Raw genomic sequence first — 25,888 nt, 5'->3', positions numbered from 1 at the left:
CAAGCTGAACAGCCCCAACTTCTTCAGCCTTTCCTCATAGGGGAGCTGTTCCATTCCCTCTGAAAAAGAAAGTGAGTTTTCTTACAGTAAACACGGGTCTCTGTACACAACGTGGATTACAAACTGGCTACAGGACAGGAAACAGAGTGTAGGATTAAATGGACAATTTTCTCAGAGGAAGGGAGTGGGCAGTGGAGTGCCTCAGGGATCTGTATTGGGACCCTTACTTTTCAATATATTTATAAATGATCTGGAAAGAAATACGACGAGTGAGGTAATCAAATTTGCAGATGATACAAAATTGTTCAGAGTAGTTAAATCACAAGCAGATTGTGATAAATTGCTGGAAGACCTTGTGAGACTGGAAAATTGGGCATCGAAATGGCAGATGAAATTTAATGTGGATAAGTGCAAGGTGATGCATATAGGGAAAAATAACCCATGCTATAGTTACACAATGTTAGGTTCCATATTAGGTGCTACAACCCAAGAAAGAGATCTAGGTATCATAGTGGATAACACATTGAAATCGTTGGTTCAGTGTGCTGCGGCAGTCAAAAAAGCAAACAGAATGTTGGGAATTATTAGAAAGGGAATGGTGAATAAAATGGAAAATGTCATAATGCCTCTGTATTGCTCCATGGTGGGACCGCATCTTGAATACTGTGTACAATTCTGGTCGCCGCATCTCAAAAAAGATATAATTGCGATGGAGAAGGTACAGAGAAGGGTGACCGAAATGATAAGGGAAATGGAAAAGATCCCCTATGAGGAAAGACTAAAGAGGTTAGGACTTTTCAGCTTGGAGAAGAGACGGCTGAGGGGGGACACGATAGAGGTGTTTAAAATCATGAGACGTCTAGAACGGATAGATGTGAATTGGTTATTTACTCTTTCAGATAACTGAAAGACTAGGGGGCACTCCATGAAGTTAGAATGTGGCACATTTAAAACTAATCGGAGAAAGTTTTTTTTCACTCAATGCACAATTAAACTCTGGAATTTGTTGCCAGAGGATGTGGTTAGTGCAGTTAGTATAGCTGTGTTTAAAAAAGGATTGGATAAATTCTTGGAGGAGAAGTCCATTACCTGCTCTTAATTAAGTTGACTTAGAAAATAGCCACTGCTATTACTAGCAACAGTAACATGGAATAGACTTAGTTTTTGGATACTTGCCAGATTCTTATGGCCTGGATTAGCCACTGTTGGAAACAGGATGCTGGGCTTGATGGACCCTTGGTCTGACCCAGTATGGCATGTCTTATGTTCTTAATTTGCAATGCAACATGGGTGAATGCCAAATATATCACTCTGAGCTCAGTAGAGTTCTGTTCTACTCAGCATATGTGAGCCATGCATGCGGTGCCTTTTGATCCCCTTAGTCCATGTTTAGAGCTTATCTTTAGCTATGTAGTTGATTCTCCAAGGAGGAGGGCAGGAATTAAGCATGACTAATTCATCCTGCTGTCTACAGAGATCTCTCTTTCTGATAAGTAAACTTGTTTTCTCCATTGATAAGCAGAGCTGAATTAGCCATGATACATGGGGCGTCCCAAGCTGAGGGCTGCACTGAGCAAGCAACATGATTCCCTCTGTGAAGAATGGATTACTGGAAGAATATGTTATGCACGACTGCTTGTCCAAATTTACTAGCGCTCCTTGAAATGTTGTCCAGACAGTAGTGGTACTTGGTGTGCTCAAATGACCAAGTTGCAGCCTTGCAGAGATCTTCAATAGATATAGTGTTTAGATAAACCACAGAGATTACCATGGCCTGCACTTGATGGGAAGACCAGCCAGGCCTGAACTTGAAATCTGGAGACCAGCCAGGAAATAATAATGTGCAATGCAGTCCACTAACCAACTGGACAGAGTACATTTAGCTACTACTTGCCCCATTCTGTTGGAGTCATAGGAGACAAAAAGGTGGGAAGCCTGACTATGTGTTAGAGTCCTTTGCAGGTAATAAGCTATAGCCCTCCTACAATCCAAGGTATGAAGACTTTCTCACCCTGTGGGCATGCGGCTTAGGGGGAAAAAAGTCAGTAAGACAACGGCTTGATTTATATGAAAAGTGGACACAACTTTCAGAAGAAATTTTGGGTGGGTGCATAATATTGCAGATAGAGAAGAGTACAAGACTAGGGCTTGAAACTCACTTACTCTTCTTGCTGACATGACTGCCACTAGAAATATCAACTTCCAAGTGAGGAATCTCAACATTACAGAATCCAACGGTTCAAATGGATGATTCATCATTTGTGCATAGACCACGCTGAGATCCCACAGGACTGCTGATTTGGAAACTGGGAGTTTAGTATGCAATAATCCATTTATGAACTTTGAGACCAACGGATGATCAGAGAATGGCTTTCCATCTATGTAGGGATGGTAAGCCACAATGGCGTGGGCAGGGAAGGGCACTTCTAAGTCAGAATAGCTCATATTTAGAGGATAAGGAGAACAGGTAACAAAAAAGATCAATGAGGTGGCAAACAGAAGAGTTTATAATATGAAGACTGACACTAGTTGAGAAATCTTTTCCACTTAAAAGCACATGATCTTCTGGTTGATGGTTTTCTTGTAGAAATCAAAATATACTCCACTTTGTTAATCTCTCCATTGGCACTACCTAAGAATCTCCGTGCTATAAGGTTGAGATGAAGGAGGTTCAGATGCTGTGGATGACTTCCCTCCTGGGACAGAAATGATGGTGAGATTCCCAATAGAATTATATGATGCACTGAGAGTTGAACCAGGTAAGAGAAACACATCTGTCTGAGTCAGGCTAGCAGAATAAGGACCATCTCCATGCATTTTTTAATTACTTTTAGAATTGCCTTGGCTACTAAAGTTAGTGGTGGAAAAGCATACAGAAGGCAAACATCCCATATGAACAGAAAAGCAAATGTAAACTCACTTGGAAGAATGGAACAGAAACTCTCCATTTTCCAATTTATCTCTGACACAAACAGTTCCATGGTAGGCCAACCCCATAGGGCAAATAGGCTGATTGCCACTTCCTGGTCCAATGAGTACTCGTGTGATTGAATAATCTGACTGAGGTGATCCACCAGTGTGTTGGCCATCCCCAGAAGGTACATCTCCTAAAGGTGGTTTCCATGACTGAAGCCCATGCCCATATCTTTTGGGTCTCCTGACAGAGAACCCAGGAACTTGTTTTACCTTGCTTGTTTACATAAAACATTGCCACTTGATTGTCTGTTTGGATTACAATCTGCTTGCCTTGCAGCAGGTGAGTAAACACTTGCAGAGTGTAACAAATTGCTCTTAGTGCCAAGAGGTTTATCCAACAGTGGCACTCCATCAAAGTACCAGTAGTATAATCCTTTACCATGTTCTGAGGGGAGGGACCAGCTCTATTGCCCACTGGCAAAGCAGCGTGTTCCCTCAGAACAAAACTGGGTCAAGTGAAACTGCTCTGAATTGAAGGAGCCATAGTTTTGCCATGGAGGATGGGAGAATGGTACCTACACACCACAATCCTGAGAATCCAGTTGTTCCTGGTGATCTTTCACTCCTGAAAACAATTTATTTCTCTTACTACTGGAGGAGGGCGAGGCTTTAGCCCCATCAAAAACTTGGCCCTGCTTTTGAGTGAGACTGCTGGATCATCTTCGGCGGGTGCTGCTCATGTGGTCATTTCTCTGGGTGGAAGACGTTGCTACTGCACTTGAGGAGTCCAGTAGCACTGGTATATGTTGAAGGGACGATATTGAAACTACATCCATTTATATGAGAAATACAGGCATCTTTGTGCTGAGGGTGATCACTAGCAGTTGATAAACTGAAAATAGCAATTTAAATAACCCAAAAGAGGCTGAAATCTAGAGATCAATCACAAGAGAAAAAATTCAGCTCTGTAGGAACTCTATAGAAGGAAAAGTCTAGCAACAGTCATATCTGGCCACATATGCTTAATGGCTTATATTGTCAAGCCCGTGGAGCACTGGGCTTGTCTAATCATAGGTAGCGTGGGACTTATAATTCTCCAGGCAGAGATATATAATAAAGGTAAGCAGTGTAATATAACTAATGCATGCACTTATCTTGATCCACAACTCGAAAAATAGTTGCGAAATCCTGGAATGCATCCTCCGACACGGCAGTGTTTCGGAGTGTATAACTCCTTCTTCAAAACGGCTGCGAGTTTGACGTCATTTCCCTTATAAGGAGTTTCAATTTATTTAGAACATCCCCTTCATACGTCACTTTCCAAATATGGGTCTTACCATTTTTGGAGTGTAAGACGTCATTTCCTGCTTGCACATTCAATCATCGGAGGAGTTCCCTTTAAATACGGCGTTTCAGCCGCATTCTTATTGTCAGTCACCAAATAGACTGCTGAAAGGCTGCACCTTGTCTGTATATGTAAGTACTCAGATCTATCAGATAATAACTTTTTGTATGCTTTGAATTTAAGATTTACCTAATTTATTTTGAACTCTTGTCACAATGCATCCTTATTTACCATTGTTCTAGCATTTTAGCAGACACTGCAATCAGCGTATGGACTGATCATATACAGCTACATAGTAAGTGTTCTCCTTTCTAGTCAGCAGCCTAATGTGATTCATTAGCCATATGGCATTTTCTCAGAACTCTTCAATTGTCTCCACACAAAATTATTCCGTTGTATGTAACCACCTGGAACTCCCTGAAGGAGTTATACACTCCGAAACACTGCCGTGTCGGAGGATGCATTCCAGGATTTCACATACTATTTTTTGAGTTGTGGATCAAGATAAGTGCACGCATTAGTTATATTACACTGCTTGCCTTTATTATATATCTCTGCCTGGAGAATTATAAGTCCCACGCAACCTATGATTAGACAAGCCCAGTGCTCCACGGGCTTGACAATATAAGTCATTAAGCATATGTGGCCAGATATGACGGTTGCTAGACTTTTCCTTCTATAGAGTTCCTACAGAGCTGAATTTTTTCTCTTGTGGTTGATAAAAAACTGGCATACCACCTGCTGTTCCTTGATTTGCAACATAGTCTCCCAGACCTTGTCACCAAAGATGTAGTCTCCCAAGCATGAAATATCTGCCAACTTATGCCATCCTCTTGTAATCCACTAACTTGCAGTCATGCCATTCATCAGGCCCCAGCAGCAGTGGCTGAACTCCTAGCCACTGAATCAAAAGACTTGTAGACCAAGCTTCCATTTGCAGGAACACCTGGTGAAGAGCCCCATGTCTTTGCCTAGGGAGTCCATGACCCATCTCATCCTATTGATTAATTCTGTAAATATTTCATCATATAAAGCTGATGGTTGGCTCTCTCAGCATTGGAAGACTCTTTTCCCCAGATGAGTCAAGTAGCCTTGTGTCCTTTCCTAGAAAGGTGTTCAAATAAAATATTGTCTATTTCAAGGTGAATTCCACCACCAATTAATGGGGAAGCTGGACCACCCCAAAACTAAGCAATTGTTGCACTTTGTACTTCAAATCCAGTTTCCTCACCACTGCAACACAAGAAGCTGGACTTTCCCACATTCTGGTCTGGAGGTCTTGAATTTTATGAACTGGCAAGCCCGCAGGCTCAGTCTGAGTTTTCAGTACATGGAGGATATCAATCGTCCTTGTGAGGATCTTTATCCCTCCGCATATGAATGTTGAGGTTTTCCCCAGTTTGTCCAGAAATTTAGAGTATAATAAATCTTCCAGAGGCAAACAATACTTCAGCAGCGCCAACGGAATGTCTGAACATATGCCTGTTGATCCCTCTTCTGAATCAGATAAGGATGGGATGCTTACCCATGATCACAAAGAAGAACAAGATGATAAAGGAGAAAATTTTGATGATTCTAGGGGTGAAAGCTCCTGTGGAGGCTGAGAGTCAGGTCTGTGATTTTCCTTTTCTGATAGGGATTAATGCTCTTCAAGGTTACCAATGGAGCCAATCTCCAGGGCTAATTCCTATGATAGATAGCTGATGCACTGGGGTGGAGGCAGCTGGGTCTTCCATTTGAAGGATTGGACTGTGTTCTATGATAATCTTCGACATAGAATCCCCTGGCTGCTACCTGTAGCTAGCAATGTGAAGAAAGCTTTAAGTAACTCCATCATCTGGTTTGCTGGTCGGCTGGGGAAGCTATCTCCTCCTCTGAGATTATGACAAGATCATCATACTGAGAGGCTTCCCCCGAGTTCCATGGAGGGGCTCCTAACTGGACCTCCTGAGCCTGTCCCGATAATGGCAACTACTATAAAGATGTGCAATTTGGCTCTGGGATTTCTAATCACGGTGTTCTGGTCTGAAAGCCCCTCCCTGATGTCACCTGCCAGTGTTGGATCAGGATAGAAGAGATGAGAGGAAGCCATAGAAATGCCCAGATCTTGTCAAGACCCCTGTCTCAGCGCCAATGGTTCTTGCACCAACTGCCTCTGTATAGATCACTGGTAAAACCTCATTTGGAATATTGCGTCCAATTTTGGAGATTGCACCTTCAAAAGGATATAAACTAGTTGGAGTCGATATAGAGGGAGGCTGATAAAATGGTAAATTGTCTTCCTTCTAAAGCATGTGGAGACAGACAATTTAAACATATATACCCTCAAGAAAAGGCGAGATAGGAGAGATAAGATAGAAACATTTAATTACCTCCAAGGTTTATTTATTTTTTTATTTATTTTAACATGTTTTGTATACCGTATATTCGGTTTTGCCATCATATCTGTTTATATTAGGAGAATAACAGAGTTTTAACATATACAATTTGAATATAAAGTTGGGTAGCATTGGGGGGTAATAGAGGGTTAGATTATATGGGGAAAAGTTCTTAGATGTCTGTGGTAGAGTTTGTGGTTTTATTGGTCCGTCATAAGTTGATAGGATGGTGTCTCTGCTTTCTTTGGAGTTGTCTGGTTGGGAGTTTGTTGGTGTTGGTAGTTAAGATTTTCTGAAAAAGCTCTGGTAAAAAGCCAGGTTTTTAATTCTTTTTTGAAAGTTTTGGTGTCAACTTGAGTTCTTAGATTTAGGGGTAAGGCGATCCATAGAGATGGGCTGGCGATTGATATAGCTCTCTCTCGGGTTGATACTAGGTGCGTGATTTCTGCATGAGGAATTTTGAGGAGGCCTTTATTCATTGAGCGAAGGTTCGTTTTTGGAGCATGTAGTTCAATGTGTTCAGTTAGCCAATGGTTTTGTTGTCCTGTGATTAATTTGTGGAGGATTGATAAAATTTTATATTCTATTCTGTATTTAATTGGGAGCCAGTGCAAGGATATGAGAGTAGGTGTAATGTGTTCTTGTTTCTTGGTTCCTGAAAGAATCCTGGCGCCTGCGTTCTGGAGTATTTGTAGTGGGCGTATGGTGGTAAAAGGGAGGCTGAGGAGTAGGGAGTTGCAGTAGTCCAGGTTTGCAAATAGTAGTAGTTGCAGAACTGTTCTAAAGTCATTTTGAGTGAGGAAGGGTTTGCGACGTCTGAGTGTCAATAATTTGTGATAACCTTCTTTGATTTTATTTGTTATATGGGTTTTGTAGGATAATTCTTTGTCAATTGTAATTCCGAGGTTTCTGGCATGATCAACAGGAGAGATTATTGTTTCTGGGTTTTCTGTTTTGAGTGATTGTCTGGGTGAATCGTTGATTTTTTTTTCGAGGATGATTAATTCAGTTTTATCAATGTTGATTATGAGTTTTAGGTTGGAGAGACATTTGCTTGATTTTTGAGAGATAAGAGGTTATTTTCTTGTAGGTTTCTTCTAGCATATTTTGGATTGGGACTAATATTTGGATGTCGTCAGCATAAAGGAAATGGGTCAGAACCAGACTATCTAGTGTGTGACAAATAGGTAGGAGATAGATGTTGAAAAGTGTTGCTGAAAGTGCAGATCCTTGTGGGACTCCTGTATTTAGGTTCACTTTATTTGATAGGTTGTTGTTGAATATTACTTGGAAACTTCTTTGGGATAAATATGAGGTGAACCATTTTAGAATAGCGCCTGATATTCCTATTTCAGAAAGTCTGTCAAGTAAAATGGCATGGTTGACTGTGTCAAAGGCAGCTGACAAATCCAGGAATATTAAAATGTAACTTTGTCCTTTGTCGAATCCTCGAAGAATTGTGTCATTAAATGAAAGGAGTAATGATTCCGTGCTTAAGTTTTTTCTGAAACCAAATTGTGTGGGTTGAAGAATGTTGTTTGTTTCTAAGTATTCTGATAGTTGGGAGTGAACGATTTTTTCTATGATTTTTGCAATGAAAGGTAGGTTAGATATAGGTCTGTAGTTTTTGATGTTTTCCGGATCTACGTTGCTCTTTTTTTTATTAGTGGTTTGATGATTGCAGATTTTAGGCATTCAGGATATATCCCTTCAGTGAGGGAGAGGTTTACTATGTCCGTTAATGATTTTATTATTGAGATATCAAGTAGTTTAATTGTTTATATGGGGATGCTGTCAATGGGGTGGTTTGCTGGGTTCATTTTTCTGATTATTCTTTGGATTTCAAGAGTTGAGTCAAAGTCAAAATCATTCCAGGTTGTTGTTATTTCCAGAGGTGGTACAGGAAATTGGATGTGTGAAGTGTTGTCGCTGTTAGAGTTGTTTAATAGTTTTCTGATTTTTTTAGTAAAGTATTCTGCAAAGTCGTTGCTTTGATATGTGTTTGGAGGTGTTCTTGTTTTGTTAGGTGATTTGATGAGGTTTTTTACTATGGTGAAAAGCATTCGAGGGTTCTGTTGGTATTTGATTATTTTGGTTGAGTAGAATTCTCTTTGTATTATGGATACGTTTTTTGTAATTTGCTAAATGGGATCGGTATGCATTGACTGATGGAGAGGTTTTATTCTTTCACCAGAATCTCTTTTTTTCTGAGTTCTTGTTTAGCTGATTTTATGGTGTCATTGTACCATTGATTGTTATATTTAGGATTCTTTAATGTTTTTGTGATGATTGGGTTTGTTCTATCAGCTATGGATTTGGTAATGTTTATCCATGATGTTGTTGCTGTTTCAGAGTTTGAAAGATCAATATTCTTGAGTTCATCTTGGAGATTTTGTTGCAATGTTTCGCTATCAAAGGGGGGGGGGGGGGTTATTGTAGTTTTCTGTTGTGGTGGGTATACTGTTCTGAGTAAGGGTGGTATGGATGAGGTAGTGGTCTGACCATGGGATTTCGGTGATTTTTAAGTGATGTGAGTTCCAGATGTTTGTGCTGATGAAAATAAGATCAAGAGCGTGACCTGCTTTGTGGGTTGATCCGTTGACTATTTGTTTTACTCCCAATGTTGCAAGAGCATCCGTGATTATTTTGCAAGTGTTTGATAGGGGGCATGTGACCACGTGTAAGTTAAAGTTGCCAAGGATAATAATTGGTTTATTGAGGGTTAGGTTGGCAATCATGAATTCAATAAATGGGTAGCAATTTTGTTCCAAAATCGCGGGAGGACTGTACACCAGACAGATTTGTAGTTTTGCAGAGTCAAATAGGGCTATTTCAAAAGGGGAGCATTCCTTGGTTGTGGTAAGTTTCATTTGAAAGCTTTCCTTGATGATTAGCATTAGACCATCGCCTTTGTTTCTTGGTCTGGGGATTGTGAATAATTTGTATGATGGGTCTTCTATTTGATTAATAAGAATGTTGTCAGAGTCTTTTATCCAGGTTTCAGTGATTGCTAAGAAATCTGGTTTGTTATCAGAGAGTAAGTCTGAGATGACCGGCATCGGCATTTTTTAAACTATTGATTGAGCATTAATGAGGATGAATGTTAGGAATATGCATTTGGAGTATGTCTTTAGATTTCTGTATGTTGAATTTGAGAAATTGAACTTACTTGTTTTCTTGTGAATCCTGTTTTTTCTGTTCAAAGTATTTTTAGGAGGGAGCTTGGTGGTTTCCATTTTGGTTAGTTGGATGGTTGTGAAGAGGTGTATTGATAGTAGAAGTTTCTGGTTTGTGAAGTCCTAAGGTCTGCACTAAGTGGTGCACAAAGGGGGGTGCCCCTTTGTTGCACTCCTTAGGCGAGTGACAACCGGTGCGCGACGCCAAGGTTTCACTCTTCTTTTAAATGGTGAGATTCAGCTGAGGGTGAGGGGAGGTGGTGATGATGTCGGTGGGGGGCGGGGCTTCGGGTCGGGTGCTCGCCTGGCACTCCTGCCCCTCTCAATTCCCTTCCTTTCACTTGGAAAGGGTTCGGGTGCCTGCTATTGAGCTGTTTGCAGTGGAGTGTGCAGGAGGAGAGCAATTTTCAATGGAAAGGATGCTCTAGAACAAGGGGGTCATGGGACAAGGATGAAACTTGGTGGACTCAGGAATTATCAATTGGTAGGGATGCATGGAACAGCCTCCCCATGGAGATGGTGGAGACAAAAACAGTATCTGAATTCAAGAAAGCATAAAATAAACATAGGGGATCTCTGAGGGAGTAAAAAGAATTGTAATGCTGAATCAGTTGGGTGGATGGGCAGTTTAGATAGAAACATGTTGGCAGAAAAAGGCCGTGTGGCCTATGTTTCTATGAGGTCTCTGAGGCTGGTGCCTCAAGTGCTCCACCGGTGCCAATGGCACCTGGTGTCCCGATGATGCAGAACTCATCAGCAACGTTGGGCCCTTCTGGGCTGATCATGCCGAGACTTCACACTTTGACAACACTGACCATGTCAACTGCGCCGGATCCTTAGTTTCCGGCAGCACCAACCAAGATGAAGTTGCTGGTGCTGATATCCCTGGCCTAACAACAGAAGACTAGCATTTGGCTCCTGTGCTCGTTGGCACCAAGAAGCCCTGAACCCATTTCACATATTCCAATGGGACTGTGTTGGCTGATGCCCAGCACTTCTTGGAGCCCCTGCTCAATTAACCATGCACAGAGCTCACCGAGGGGGAAGAACTGTGACAGCTCCGGATTTCGGCCATTTTATAGGTCCAATTTTTTTGTTACCTGGGAGACATCTGACCACAATTTTAATCGTTGGAGGAATCATATGGCCCCAGGCACCTAACAGAGGTCATGTCCACCAGTGACAGACATTTTTTGCCCATAGACATAGTCCTTAAAGCAGTTAACTGTAGCCTTCTTGGGCCCGGATATTTTCTTTTTTTGTAGTATTTGAAAAGTGCTGTTGTTGGGTTGCTGAAACAGCAAGACAGAAAAAAAAAAGTCAGAGAAAAATTCCAAAATAACTTTAACAAGTGAGAGAGAGAAGTACATTTCTGGACAGCAGAACAGACAAAAAATGAATGAGGGGCTCACAAGGTAGTGCTCACGTGGTAACTCCCACACATGCTCTACTGAGCTCAAAGTGTATCTGTTCAGTGCCAGATGACTTAACCCACATCTCATGGCTAATTCAGCCCAGTTTGTCAATGAAGAATTTAAAGTACGCACATTAAAAGTGGCCATGCACTTTGCAGCTGCTTTTCTAAGGGTTCATTTTGGCTGGTAAATAGAGTGGGTACTTTTGAAAATGTGACGTGCGTGCACTAGTTTTGCTCCTCCAACCTAAACATACCCTCGGGAACTCTTTTTAATGTGGCTAAGAATATATACATCATGGAAACTCGTGTGTACTTCTACTTGGGTTGAGAATGGACAATTTTCAAACTGTTATTTTACTTACACAAATCAGGAGGTAAAGGATTCTAAAAATTGCCCCATGAATTTACAAACATTTGTCTTACTATCATTGTGCTATGGCAATACCTAGTGGCTGAACATATGATCTTTCCAGGAGGATACCTGATGTATGGTTCCCCTGGCTGTCCCTGCAATGATCAAGCTAAGAGACTTGGAAGGGGGATATAAAAGCAGGAAAAGATTTGGGGTAGATACATATGAAGGTTCATAGCACCAGGATTCCAGCCCTGGTTCCGATTCGCTGGGAGCACAAAAAAGGAGAAAACTGCTTGGTCCGAAAAAGAGAAAAAAAATGTATAAAATCTTGGCCATATCTGCTTTAAAAACTGAACTGCAGAAAAGGTAGATTGCACTAATAAGCAACTACCTAAGCAAACTATTAAACACTAGGAGTCCCTCCTGCAAAATAATTTTTTGGTCCAAGATGCATCTCAAAGTGGGTCTATATAAACCAATAGATTCCAACAATAGCACACAGATTAACACCTGTAAGTTATTAATATGAAGACTTGCTGAGAACAGCAAGGTCTCCATTGCCCATTCTTTAATAAAATGCTTCAGAATCTGGAAATATCAAAAGGAATGCAATAGATGATAATTTGGGACACAGCAAATGGGGGAGTCTTATCTAAAAGAGTTAGAAATGATGTAACTGAAATAAAAGAAATAATTGTGTTAATCTATGCAAGACAGCTTCAACATAAGAGTTGAAAGCTAAACCAGAGACAAATGGAAGACAACAGTTAAACCGGTTCTTAGGAGCCTTGTGTGCAGCACTAATAATGTCTGCAAACACAGGTAGGCATTATAATATCAGAATTGGAATAGCATGGTCTATATACAGAATTTCCATGTACTGGATATGATCCTGTAAAAGAGGAGCTGAAGCACTTTCAAGGAGAGGTGGGCAGATGAACAAATCATTAAAAAAAAACTTGGTGCTACAAGGTCCAACTCAAGCCTTTCCTCCTGTAGCATGCCACCCACATAGAGATACTGTATGCACCTGCAGGCAATAGCTAAACTGGGAATTGTGTGATTCATTTGAAATGAAAAATTTAACTTTTTTCTGAACTGGCAGTATGTTGCCAGCCACCTTGAATTGTACTGGCTTTGTTTAGTAGATGGTGCCTGTAGTTCATGCTGTGGTCACCAGTGAAACAAAGTGATGGGTATTAATATTACTTCATGGATATGCATTGGGACCTTTGTTTTTAGTTATTTTTCCCAAGAATTTATCAATGTTTATTATAACAAACGAAAAACTGTGAAAAGTGGTGGAAACAAATGTCATTTTTTTCCCACTGATTTTTCTCCCATTTTTGTTTGTTATAACAAACACTGATAAAATCTTGGTAAAAATAAAAACTGAACATGAAAGTCCCTAGGTATGCACCATCTTTTTCCATCTAGGCAAGATCACAACACATTTTACAATTAGAAGCGTACCAAGAGTCATGAAGAGAGGGCATAGCAGTAGCATAAAAACTGTCTGCCATCGTCTATCTACCCTTATTTTTGGCTTAATGCTCCATTTAAATTTAAGTCATATTCCCAAGGTTTTAAAAGCCTGGCCCAGTCCAAAGGGTCTTGATGTCATGAAGAACAGGCCTTAAGGAGCTCACAGGTAGTAAGGCTCCCTGTCCTTGGCTCTTTGTTCTGAAGTACAGAAACTGTCAGCGAAAAAAAGACCATCAATCATATTTCCCACTGACTGTATTCTCTAGTTTAACCACACATCCCATCACTAAGAATCTTCTTTACTGTCCCATGCCTTTTTAAATTCTTAAACTGCCTTTTTATCCCCATCATTTTGGCTGGAGCCTCTTCCATGCATCTGCCACCCCTTCTATGAAGAAATACTTCTGTGTGTTAATCTCAAGTCCAGCTACATCATACCTTGGTCCCACTACTAGAACTTCTTTTTCACCAGCTTTCCTTCTGGATATTATGTACTCTAGATATGTTTTCATTGTCTGAAATATCCTCCTCTCCTCCAGAGCACACATATTTAATTTTGCCCCATTATAAGCCATAAGATACAGATTTTGTCAAGCAGATTCTCTTATCATCCTTCCCCTATCTCTCTAGAACTCTTCCTCTCCATCTCTGCCCCATCGCTTCCCTACCCCTGCAGAGAAAAGATGGACAGCAATTCTTCCCCATTTCCTTATGTAAACAGATACCTTTCAGCCAGTAATGGCCTGTGATCTGTATGGGAGCTCTTATCTTTACTACATATTCTTGCTTCAAGCTGAAAGAAATACTATTAAGGAACAGGTCACTGCTCTGAATAGTAAGGGAAAGCAAAAATAGGAGAAGTAAAGTTCTGTTCAAACCCACAAAGATAAGAAAAGGACATTATGGATCAGTGCAAGGACGCACAATAAATTCTGTTTCATGCTTTGCAGTCTCCTTATGCTCAGTGACACACATCCGGTTTCCCAGAACAGTGTGGACCTCTAAACTTTGAAAGACATCCTAGCCCAAGACACCTCAATCCAGGCTTACTGTAATTTTTTTTTTATATTTCTTAGAAGCCTCACAAGACAAGAAATAGACACAAAGAATTTGCATTGAGCAGATCCATCTAGTCTGCTCAATGCACTTTCTACTGTGGTGCCTTAGACCCCAGTTGGAGCCATCACAAAGTGTGGGCAAGAAAGATGGCCACCCTGGGTATAAAGCTAGCGAGTACTATGACACCCTTTTGAGTCAGTCTGCAAGTACGCCAGTCCATCAAGTCCAGCATCCTGTTTCCAATAGTGGCCAATCCGGGCTACAAGTACATGGCAAGTACCCAAACCCATGCTACTGATGCCAGTAATAACAGTAGCTGTTCTCTAAGACAACCTGGTTAATAGCAGTTAATGGACTTCACCTCCAAGAACTTATCCAAACATTTTTTAAACCCAGCTATACTAACTGCACTAACCACAAACTCTGGCAACAAATTCCAAAGCTTAATTGTGCGTCGAAAGAAAAAGGAATTTTCTCTGATTAGATTTAAATGTGCTATTTGCTAGCTTCATGGAGTGCCCCTAGTCCTTCTATTATCCAAAACAACTTAAAAGGGCTCTCTTCCCCTCCACCCCCAGTTAAATAAACTCCAAGGACAGCAGGATGTCAGTCCTCACACATGGGCGACATCATCCAATGGAGCCCATCACGGAACCCTGATCCCAAAGAATCCAGAGCCTTCAGCAAGTTCCACTGAGCATGTGCAGCTGTTACCACCTCCTTACCCCCCAGGCAGAGCCCCTCAGTCCATAATACAGATAATACATGGAGATCCAACTTACAAGGGAGGCGGGTGGATTTTATAAGGACTGACTGTCCTATGAGAACACCTGTTACAGGTATGCAACTCTGCTTTCTCCAAGGACAAGCAGGATGATAGTCCTTACACATGGCTCAAGCTACCCAAAACAGGACAAAATAGGGAAACACCATAGTGCTGAAGGCACCACCTTTCTCCCTTCTGTATGTGAGGCAGTGTGAAAAATTAAGGAGTTTAGTTAATGTGAAGAACTTTGTAACACAATAGAAAACAGTGGAACAAAGATAATCAATTGTTGATTTCGTGCCTCTTCTCGCCCTCGCTCTACCCTCTCTACCTAGATTGGCAACTCCCTTCAGCTCTGATGGACAGATGCAGCCGCGGCATCTCCCTGCCTCTTGGTCCTGGTATCCTCGGGCTGGCTTGACGCTACGGATCTGCCACGTTCCCAATGACGTAAGGGCGCGCGCACGCTCCAGACTATGTACCAGCAAGGGCGCGAACCTCGGGGGCGTCCCCCCATAGTGACGTCATCCATTTTCAATTTAAAAGGTCTTTGTTTGTTAACCTCAAACGAGTTAGCAAGGAACTCCAACAGGACTTGCTTCGGCAGTCCACACTACTTACAACAAGGAACTCCTTATGGACTTGCTTCGGCAGTCCACGCTACTTGCAACAACGATCCGAGTCAGCCAGGGGAATCCTTCTCCACTGCTAGGCCTTTTCAAACTTACCAGGAGTACCCGCTCCATGGGGGCTCCGCTCTCTCTTCTTGATTTCAGATTGCCAAGACGGGATCCGGTACTCACTCCTCGAGGGCCTACGTCCCTGAATACTCGGAAGACTCCTCATTGCCTGGAAGCGATCGCAGACGTGAACACAGTGAGTTCTATTGCAGATAGGAATCGGTACACGCTCCACGAGGGCCTATATTCCTTTATCTCTGAAGACTCCCTTCTGTCTAAAACGTTATCGCAGGTACGGAGATCATGAGTCATATTGGCAAGATTGCAGATAGGAACCGGTGCTCGCTCCATGAGGGCCCATGTTCCTAGAATCCTTTACAGACTCTCTTCTACTCCAAAAGCCATTTCATATACAGTTTTTGTGAGTTCTTATTACAGACTGTTTGTGGGAACCAGTGCTCGCCTACGGCTCCTGTTCCTGAATGTACTGAAGACTCTCTGTGGCATAGAGACCATTACAGACATCTACTATTGTGAGGGTACCATCTTGTATCCAGTATATCCTATTTACTCACTACTCTAGTCTCTCTCTACAGCTCAGCAACCCAGAGATTATAATTCCAGTATCAGAAGGACTTCAGCCTTGCCGAACACATCGACTCACTACTGCCATCATTGGTGGTTCAGCTTCCAGCCTAATAAAGATCTATTTGTGTTTGTTTCATATTCCAGCCTAGCCGGTGGTTCCTCTCCGGATCTCCTCCTGGGGGCGCTGTCATCTACCATCGGCCCAGGGATTCACCATTTCCTCCAAGTGGTCATTTCTTATACTACTGTCACCCTGTGGGAGCCAACAACTACAGACCACTAACTCCGCTTACGGAAGTATATTATAGATAGTTAACTCCTCTTTCTATGAGACTTGCCAGCAACCTATATATAACAGATTGCTACTCCATAGCGGAGGTATGACAGATTGCTCTCCTAGAGGAGCGACTCATTACAGATTGCTAACGCCTTAGCAGATTAGTTACAGATTGCTACTCCTCCTCCTGGCAGAGGTAGAGCGGTACAGATTGCTAACTCCTTCCCTCTTTAGGAGAAGATTCATTACAGATTGCTAACTCCACCTAAAGAGTATTATCAATTGCTAGTGTAATTGATTGACATAAGGCCTATAAGTCTTGAGAATAAATACACCATTTTTCTTAGCTTGCCTGGTAAAAAGAAACACGTTCTGACATCAGATATATTAATGAGGAGATAATCATGAATCTAACTGTGCAAATATCAGGGAAAACAGGACATTAGCAAGCTAACTGCACCTGTTGCTGATGTGGTTAGCACAGATAGTTGAAGCCTCAACAGATGGCAAGAACATGAAGGAGTAGCCCAGAGAAGAAACTGGGTCATAGTCATGAAAATAAGAATAAAAAGAACAAAGTCAAACAGTGGTTAGATCAGAGAATGAACAGCTCAGAGGAAAAGCTTGACAGACATTCCAGTGACCAATTATCTGTTACTGATTTCCTGCGCTGTGTTTCTGATTTTCCAAGATATATAAGGCTCATACTGGAAACTGTGAGGGGAAGTATCTGTACATACATTTAAGGCAAAATCTAATCTTGTATGCTTTCATTGCTTATTCTCATAATTATAAGTAAAATGTCTATACTTATAAATAAGTGTGTTGTGTATTCTGTGACATAACCACCATTCAGCTTATCCACTACAATTGGCAACGAGGATGGGATGGTGCTTATTTGTCTTCTAGTTTGTTAGATATATGGCTATACAGTGAGTAAATGACAGAAAGACAAACAGAACAGGCATCCTTTTTGCTGTTAATACTGTGATCATGCGTAAGTGTAGCAATGCAGGTTGCGCAAATCTCTCATAAATACAGATGTAATTTCTTAAGGGTACAGAACGGAGGTGTTAGTGCTTACAGAAATGTAGTACAAAAATAGTGATGTGTCACTTTTCTTAATTTGCTTATATTGTAATAGAGAAATTTAGTCATGCCTCAATTTCTTTCCCTGCTAGACCAGTCTAGACAAGTGGGATTACTCCACTCACCAGCTAATGGCGGCAGAAGACATGCCTTTTTCTCCATGACATCAACTCTGGATAAAAGGAGGTACAGCCTGGGCCTTTCCCAGTGCACATTCAGTTAAAGCAATGAAGCAAACCCCTAAACAATAGTACCTTACCCTTTCCAGGAGAAGGGAACCTTTACTAGTATTTCCTAGGCAGGAGGAGAGAGGAGAGGAGCAGGAAGAAGCAAAACAGACAATTCAGAGTAGGTCCAGCTGCTTTACTAAGGAGAGGCAACTATCCTTATAACTCATGAAGGAAAGGCAAGGGGAGAGAGAAATACATAAATGCAGCCACTCAGTTCCCAGGTGGGTCCAAGACTTGTCTAGCAGGACTCAAGGAAAGGAAATTTATAGGTATGACTAAAATTTCATCCTGCTAGACCAGTCTAGATAAGTGGGAATTAACTAAGTTTAGAATAGCCCAGATGGGAGAAAGACAGGGCTGCTCTGAGAATGCCTGTCCCCAATACTGCATCTTCCCTGGCTTTTACATCCAGTATGTAATATTTAACAAAGGAATTCAAGGGCAACAAGGTGGCTGCTTTACAGATATCCTCTGGAGCCAATGCAAATGACTTTGCCCATGATGATGCCTGATTCCTCATGGAATGAGCATGAAAAATCTCTGTTGGCACTTCAGAAAGTATGCTAATGCAATTCCCTCCTTGATGCACCTAGTCAGAGAAGCCTTGGAAGCTGCTTCACCAGCTGCCAAACAGTATGAATAGCCTGTCTGTTTTCTGAAAGGGGTTTGTCACCTTCAAATATCTGAGAAGTATGAGCTGGTATCAAAAATGAAGCCTACTCTCATCTCTGCAAGATAAGGCCTGCAATTCTGAAATACATCTGGCAGAGCAGTTAACTACCAGAAAAACCTACCAGTACACTAAGGACCAAATTAAGGTCCCACTGAAGAACCAGGAACTGAAATGGAAAGTGGATATACTTGACCCCCAGAAGAGGGCTACATCTGGATCTGCAACCACAGAGCAACATTTGACTCGACCTCTGTAGCAGGAAATGGCTGTAATTTGCACCTTTAGGGAAATTAGTGATAGTCCCTTGTCTAGATCTCTCTGAAGGAAGGTCAGGATGACCACAATGTCTGCGCCATTGGGTATGGCGTCTCTCAAAGGAGATGCCATACCCAAACATACTGTCACAGTTTCACATGCTATGCAGTCTCCCTATACTGAAGTTCCACCTGCTGTTCAAACTTTCTTCCTCTAGGTGTCCTCAGTAAGCCTCGCTCCTAGCTCTGCCAATTACCTCCTCACTGATCACACTACGCCTCAACCCCAGCCCTACTTAATCCAGCCTACTCAATGCCTCAGTGCCTCTTCATTGAGTCACCTCAACTCTCTAATCTGATCACTCTTTCCTAGTTATCTTGTCTTGCCATGCAGCCTACCCATGCCTCCTGTCTTTCCTTGTGCCTTATCTGGGCCTTCTGCCTTTCCTTGTAGCCTCTCTTGGCCACTTGCCTAGCTCTGGGGCCTTTTGACCTTCTTTTGTGGCCTCTCAGGCCTCGCTCTGTACCTTCTTGGGCTTTTCTGTCTTACCTTACAGACTCCAGGCCTACTAGGATTACCTTACCCAGTATCATGCTCTATTGAGCTTTCATGTTACCTGTTTCCTGTCTAGTCCAGTCCTGTCCTTGTCTACTTCTCAGTCCTTGCTTTTGTCTCTTGTTCAACCCTGTTTGTATTAAGCCTCTGCCTTCTCTGAGTACCAGGTTAAGCCCTCAGCCAGTCCCCAGCCTGTGCTTTGTATCCAGACCTCAGCCAATACCTGTATCCATCTCTCAGCCTGTGCCTGAAAACAACATCCAACCTTCCTTGCCTTGTTCAGCCTATGTCTGACCTCCAGCCATATTTGGAATCCTTCGCATTATTTAGCATGCATGGTTTGCCATTTCCCTAATTTTAAATTGTGGGACTGTACTAAATGTTGATCTACAAACTCTGTCTGTAGCAGTTGTGCTGCACCTCAACCAAATCCCACACTGTGGATTCTACTTCATGATGACATGATTGCACCTCAGACCCTAGCTTATTGGAAGTGCAAATGCCTAGCTAAAAATTCTCTGATATTTCCAGTTTGTATGGGATGTGGGTCCCTTAATCCTACCTGGTAGAATTGTATATACCAAATCCTGTATATAACCTTCCCCTTTGTAACGTGGAGGGGTAACAGTGACCCCCTCCCTCCCTCCCTCCTCCCCTCCCTCCTTTGTCTCTCTTAGTCTAAATCCCCATTTCTAATTTATCTAGTTGTTACTTATCTGTTACTGCGTTTACTGTTCTACTGTTCTTTGTAAAGGCACTGCCTATATTTACTATGGTTGTAAGTTACATGTAAACCGACACGATGTGCAAACGGTTGTCGGTATATAAAACTATCTAAATAAATAAATAAATAAATAAATGCCTCCTGACAGCGCCTGTCTATTTTGTTCTGCAAACAGTTCAGTGTCCAATTCTCAGTTTAATGTGTATTATGTATTAAAAACCTCTGATGCTGTGGTTTTTCCTACTAATAGTTTGAAATGCATGCAATCTGCTGAAAAAGCTCCATGCCCAGCTCCTTTGAAAACCACAGCTCATCCAGACACAAGTAAAAGCAGCTACAGAAAGTTAAAACTAGCATCGGTAGAGATAAAATCTGTTGTAATATCCTGCACAGCCTCCTTGAAAAACACCACTATTGCAAACCCAATTTGCTAAGGGAACTTTAACTCCTTACCTGTAAAAAGCACAACCTGCTTCTAGATTCAGCTCAGATTGGCTGGAAACCCCATCACATCTAGACACAACTAAAAACAGCCAAAATAAAGTTAAAACCAATACCTATAGAGAAAAAACTCCTTCACAATCTGGCTCCCTTCCTGTTCTTTTACCCCATAAGAATATAAGATGTACCATTCTGGGTCAGACCAAGGGTCCATCAAGCCCATTATCCTGTTTCCAACAGTGGCCAAGACAGGTCACAAGTACCTGGCAAATACCCAAAACATTAGACCAATCACAAGTTTATTAATTACTGTAATAGCAGTTTATGGATTTTTCCCCTAGGAACTTATCCAAACCTTTTTTAAACCCAGTTACAATAACTGCTGTAACTACATTCTCTGGCAATGAATTCCAGAGCTTAACTACGCGCTGAGAGAAAAATAATTTTCTTTGATTTGTTTTAAATAAGCTACTTGCTAACTTCATAGAGTGCCCCCTGGTCCTATTATCTGAAAGAGTAAATAACTGATTTACATTAACTTATTCAAGTCCTTTCATGATTTTGTAGACTTCTATCATATCCCCCTCTCAGTCATCTCTTCTCCAAATTGAACACCCCTAACTTCTTTAGCCTTTCCTCATACAGCAGCCGTTCCATGCCCCATATCATTTTGGTCGCCCTTCTCTGCACTTTCTCCACATCTTCTTTTTGAGATGTGGTGACCAGAACTGCACATAGTATTCAAGGTGTGGTCTCACCATGGAACGATACAGAGGAATTATGACATCCTCCGTTTTATTTGCCATTCCCTTCCTAATAATTCCTAACATTGTTCGCTTTTATGATCACCACAGCACACTGGGCCGGCGATTTCAATGTGTTATCCTTTATGACGCCTAGATCTCTTTCCTGGGTGGTAACTCCTAAGATAGAACCTAACATTGTGTAACTACAGCAAGGGTTATTTTTCCCTATATGCATCACTTTGCACTTGTCCACTTTAAATTTCATCTGCCATTTGGAAGCTCAATCTTGCAAGGTCCTCCTGCAATTTATCAATATCCGTCTTTCAAATTGAGGGATCATAGCCAGTCTCCTCTTTGTAAGAGGATAATCAAGGTGCGCAGAGAGACCATCTTTAACCTTTCTCTTTCTAGAAAGCTGTTCAAGGCTCTCAGATCCAGGATGGGATAGAGACCTCTAGTTTTCTTTTGAATCAGAAAATACCGGGAGTAGAAACCCTGTCCCCACTATTATGGTGGGACAGGCTCGACCGCTCTAGCCATTACTAGGATGGAGAGCTTCGCCAAGAGGATCTCCTGACATGCTGATGGCCCTAAAAAGGGCTTGGAGGAGAATCTGGCAGAACACCCGATAGATTCAGCCTTTATCCCCACCATATGATGGAGAGAACACACTGGTCTGAGGTTATCCTGGGCCATCGACCCGCAAAGAATCGTAGCTGACCTCCGACTTGGGGGGGGGGGGTCCCACTGCATGGGGATGGGCAGGCTTTTGCTTCCTTTCCACCAGTCAAAATCCCATAGCTTGGCTTGGCTGGGGTGCTGGTTGTGGCTTGGGGGCTCACTGTTGCCTGGAACGGCACTGACAGCTCACCCTTTAGGGGTGGGAGTGAGAGGCAGGTGGATAATACATCTGCTGACAATAGAAGGAATGACATGGTCCTTGATGTGCCGACCTTCTGGCCAAAGATGGCGGATCAGAGGTACTGGCGGAAAGATGCTAGAGGGTTTCGTGGTGGTCTTGCAACTGAGCCACTGCATCCCTCACCTTATCTACAAAAAGATTCTCACTAGTGCATGGCAAGTCAGCGAGCCTCTTCTGCACCTCTGGCCGGAGGTTCGAGGTGGAGCCAAGCCATCCTGCAGGCACCAATCCCGGCAGCTGCAACTCTCACCACCATCTCAGACATATCATAGGTGGAGCGCACCTCATGCTTCCTGCACTCAAAGCCCTGATGTGCGACTGCTAATAAAGTCTCCTGCTGCTGCTGCTGGGGCAGATGGTTGGAAACCTTCTGAACCTGTTTCCAGAGGTTACGGGAGTACTACATCATATGGAGTCAGGAGAAGGAAATTGATGCGATCAGCATGATGCCCTGAAAAACCTTCCTACCCAGTGCATCCAGCGCTCTATGTTCCCTCCCTGGGCAGCCGAGGCATGGATCCAGGAATGCTTGGGCCTTAAGCGTAGACTCAACCACCACAGACTGGTGTGGGAGCTGACACTTCTCAAAGCTCTTGGCATGCTGATCCAGGTAGACCCTATCTGCCTTCCTATTTACAGGCGGCACTGAGAAGGGGTGTTCCCAAATCCTTAGGAGCAGCTCCTTGAAGATTTCATTAATTGGGACAGCCACAACCTCCTTTGGCGCATCCACAAATTGGAGGCCCCCCAGCATCTTGTGCCTAGCGTCCTCCTCCGTCATTAGTAAGAATGGAATGGCTTCCGCCATGGCCTGCACAAAACCTGCAAAGGTCAAGTCTTTGGGCGGGGACCTCAGACGTTCCCCTGGGGGAGACAGGACAGAGGGAAGGCTCTTGGAATCCTCCAAGAAGGAATTATCACTTCAGGGGTCATAAGGGGCATCGTCCTCACTGAAGGGAGTCAGGGACGAAGGCCTGGATGTGCCCAGAGACCTAGGCACCAGAGGCACTGACAGCACTAGCGGCACTGATGGCTCCGATGGACCCGCAGAGAAAGGTTAAAAACCACAGCATCAGCGGCTGAGGAGCGAGAAAGTGCAGCGGCATCGTTGGCCTCCAAGGGCCTTCCTCATCCAAAGAGCCATGAACGAGGATGGCATCAGGCTGAGCATGAATGGAGCCAGCTGGGTGGGGAGGACACTGAGGAGAACGTCTAGGCACTTCAAAGCAGATCTAGTAGGGAGGCCACAGCCACAGGTGCCAGCGGAGGCACCGGCTTGATGCCCCGTAGGGCCCAATCCACCGCCAACTGCACCCTGCGTTCCAGCTCCTCCTCAAAGGCTGCCAACACCAGGACCAGCTGAGTGGGAGGAGACATTGTATGATCCTCCTCGAAGAATCGAGGGAGGTTGGCACCCAGCACTGGAATCGGTGGGGGCCGCATTGGAGCCACAGCGTCAATGAAGGGTATAACCTCCTCGCCTTGGGGATGCTTCGGGGGCATCACGTTAAGAACGGGTCCAGCCCAAGCCTGACTCCATGCTCCAATGGTGACCATGATGATGCTTTCTCGATTTCCCATGGTGCTCAGCCCATTCTTTCCCTGGTGCCGAGGAGGATGGTGAAGATCCAGACATCCTAGAGGAGACCGAAGAAGCCCGATCCCCTGCCTCCCGCTCCTCCGGTGTTACCGGTGGAGAGCCAGATGGTGAGAGATCGATGCTCATTAGTTCCCCACGATCCTTCAGTGTCAAGAACACAGACGTCAACACAGAAGATTTGGACCTCTCGGACCCGAAAAGCTTCTCCATCTTGTCGAAGCGGGCCCACCGGCCCTTAGGGGTCATTCTGATCACACAGACGACATCCCCGAACGTCATGGGATGCCCCCAGCAGAGGATGCACACATCGTGTGGATCCATAATGGACATAGTTCAGGGGCACCAACGAAAACCCAATGATGCCATGAAAAACACGGCTGGCAAATGGTTGATGGCCTGCGGGCCCCGAAGGATGCCACTATTGGGAACAGACCGCACAGAAGAAGGACTTACCACGCCGCTGGACTGTCTAAAGGCAGGGGGAACCGAGAGGGACCAGGCATAGAATGAGGCAAAACACAAGCCGAAAATGGAAGTTTTCAGAGAAAAAGAGCACAAACTCCAAGATGACAGCTCCGCGGAAAAAAAAAAGAGACTGAAGAGGGACCCCGTGTGGATGCGAGGATTAAAGCATGCTGAGCATGTTTAGTGTACCAGTCAAATTTCTAGAAACTTTGACACAAGTTTTCCATGCTGGGCTCCACTGGATGATGTTACCTATGTGTGAGGACTACCATCCTGTTCGTCCTAGAAAAAAATATTTTCTCTGGTTAGTTTTAAATGTATTATCTAGTAACTTCATTGGGTGTCCCCTAGTCTTTGTACTTTTGGAAAGAGTAAACAACTGATTAACGTTTACTTGTTCCATTCCACTCATTATTTTATAGACCTCTATCATATCTCCCTTTAGCCATCTCTTCTCCAAGCTGAAGAAACCTAACCTCTTTAGCCTTTCTTCATAGGTGAATTGTTCCATTCTCTTTATCATTTTGGTCACCCTTTTCTGCACCTTTTTTAATTCTGCTATGTATTTTTTGAGATGTGGTGATCAGAACCGCACACAATACTCAAGATGAGGTTGCACCACGGAGCAATACAGAGGCATTATGATATTCTCTATTTTATTCTCCATTCCTTTCTGTTGCGCTTGGGGTTGGACCCTTGTCCTGGGACAGAGGTGGAACGCCTCCTGAAAGAGAACAGGAGGTAACTGCCCCCAGGGGGCAGAGCACTGGAGAAGACAGAGGCTAGGAAGGGCTTCACCACTGGAAGCCTGAGGTCCCCCCGGGAGGAGCCCGTAGGGACCCGGGCCGCTTGGATTTAGATGGGCCTCGCAGGGTCTCCTAAGAGAGTGAAATTCCGGTGTGCCCACGGAGACAGGGGGAACGCAATCGGGTTCAAAGGTGGCTGCTGGTTGGAACAGGGAGAACCAGAACAGAGTTGGTGATGACAAGGCGAGGAACAGAGCCAGAAACTGGAGACTATGTCAGGCAGGCAAAGGTCAATGTCCAGATGTCAGTCCGAGAAGTGGTCAGCAAAACAGAGGTCAGACGAGGTCAAAGGCAGGCTGAGGTCTTGAGGCAGGCGGCAGGCAGGCAGGCAGGTCAGGAACAAGCTGAGGTCAGTACCAGTAAGACAGTCCGAAGGTACTACCTGGATAGACAGACAGACGAACACAGGAACAAGCAGGGCACAGGAACTAGGATGCAGGAATGAATCATGAACAGAACGATCCTGGAACGAGACTTGGAACAAGCAGGAACAAGTACAAGCACAGAGGCAATCTCAGAACAAACCGACCCGATTGCCAAGGCAAGGAAGTAGAGACAGCAACTTCCTTATATCGGGGGATCAATCAGGGCGTGCCGCGGAGCTAGGACCCGTCCTTGGCCCTACATGAGTCCGGGCAGTCCGCGTGCTCGTATGGACGTGGCCAATGTGGCCAAGGACGCCGAACCTCGGCGTGAGACCCGGCGCGCGGTGGAAGGCCCGGCGACCGCCGCCGGACACCGGGGCCTGGCAACTACTGCGAGGGAGGTCGTCCCGGGATCCGCTGTGGAACCATGAAGGTGAGCAGGCCCGTGCGCGGGACAGCCGCAGGTGGGGCGCGTAACACTTTCCTAATAATCTCTAGCATTCCATTTGATTTCTTGGCTGCTGCTGCACACAGAGCAGAAGATTTAAATGTATTTTCAATGACGACACCTAGAT

At 43.6% G+C, this 25,888-nt stretch overlaps 1 protein-coding gene across 4 annotated transcripts in view; it reads right to left on the bottom strand.

Moving 5' to 3' along the window:
• Positions 1 to 25,888, bottom strand: part of SCAI (suppressor of cancer cell invasion) — a 340,491-nt gene that overhangs the window by 178,683 nt on the left and 135,920 nt on the right. The gene's annotated exons all lie outside the window — the stretch shown is intronic.

Source organism: Rhinatrema bivittatum, chromosome 8 (genome assembly GCF_901001135.1).
Source record: "Rhinatrema bivittatum chromosome 8, aRhiBiv1.1, whole genome shotgun sequence".
NCBI lineage: Eukaryota > Metazoa > Chordata > Amphibia > Gymnophiona > Rhinatrematidae > Rhinatrema > Rhinatrema bivittatum.
The sequence above is the reverse complement of the archived record's forward strand: the minus strand, read 5'-3'. Positions and strand labels throughout refer to the sequence as shown.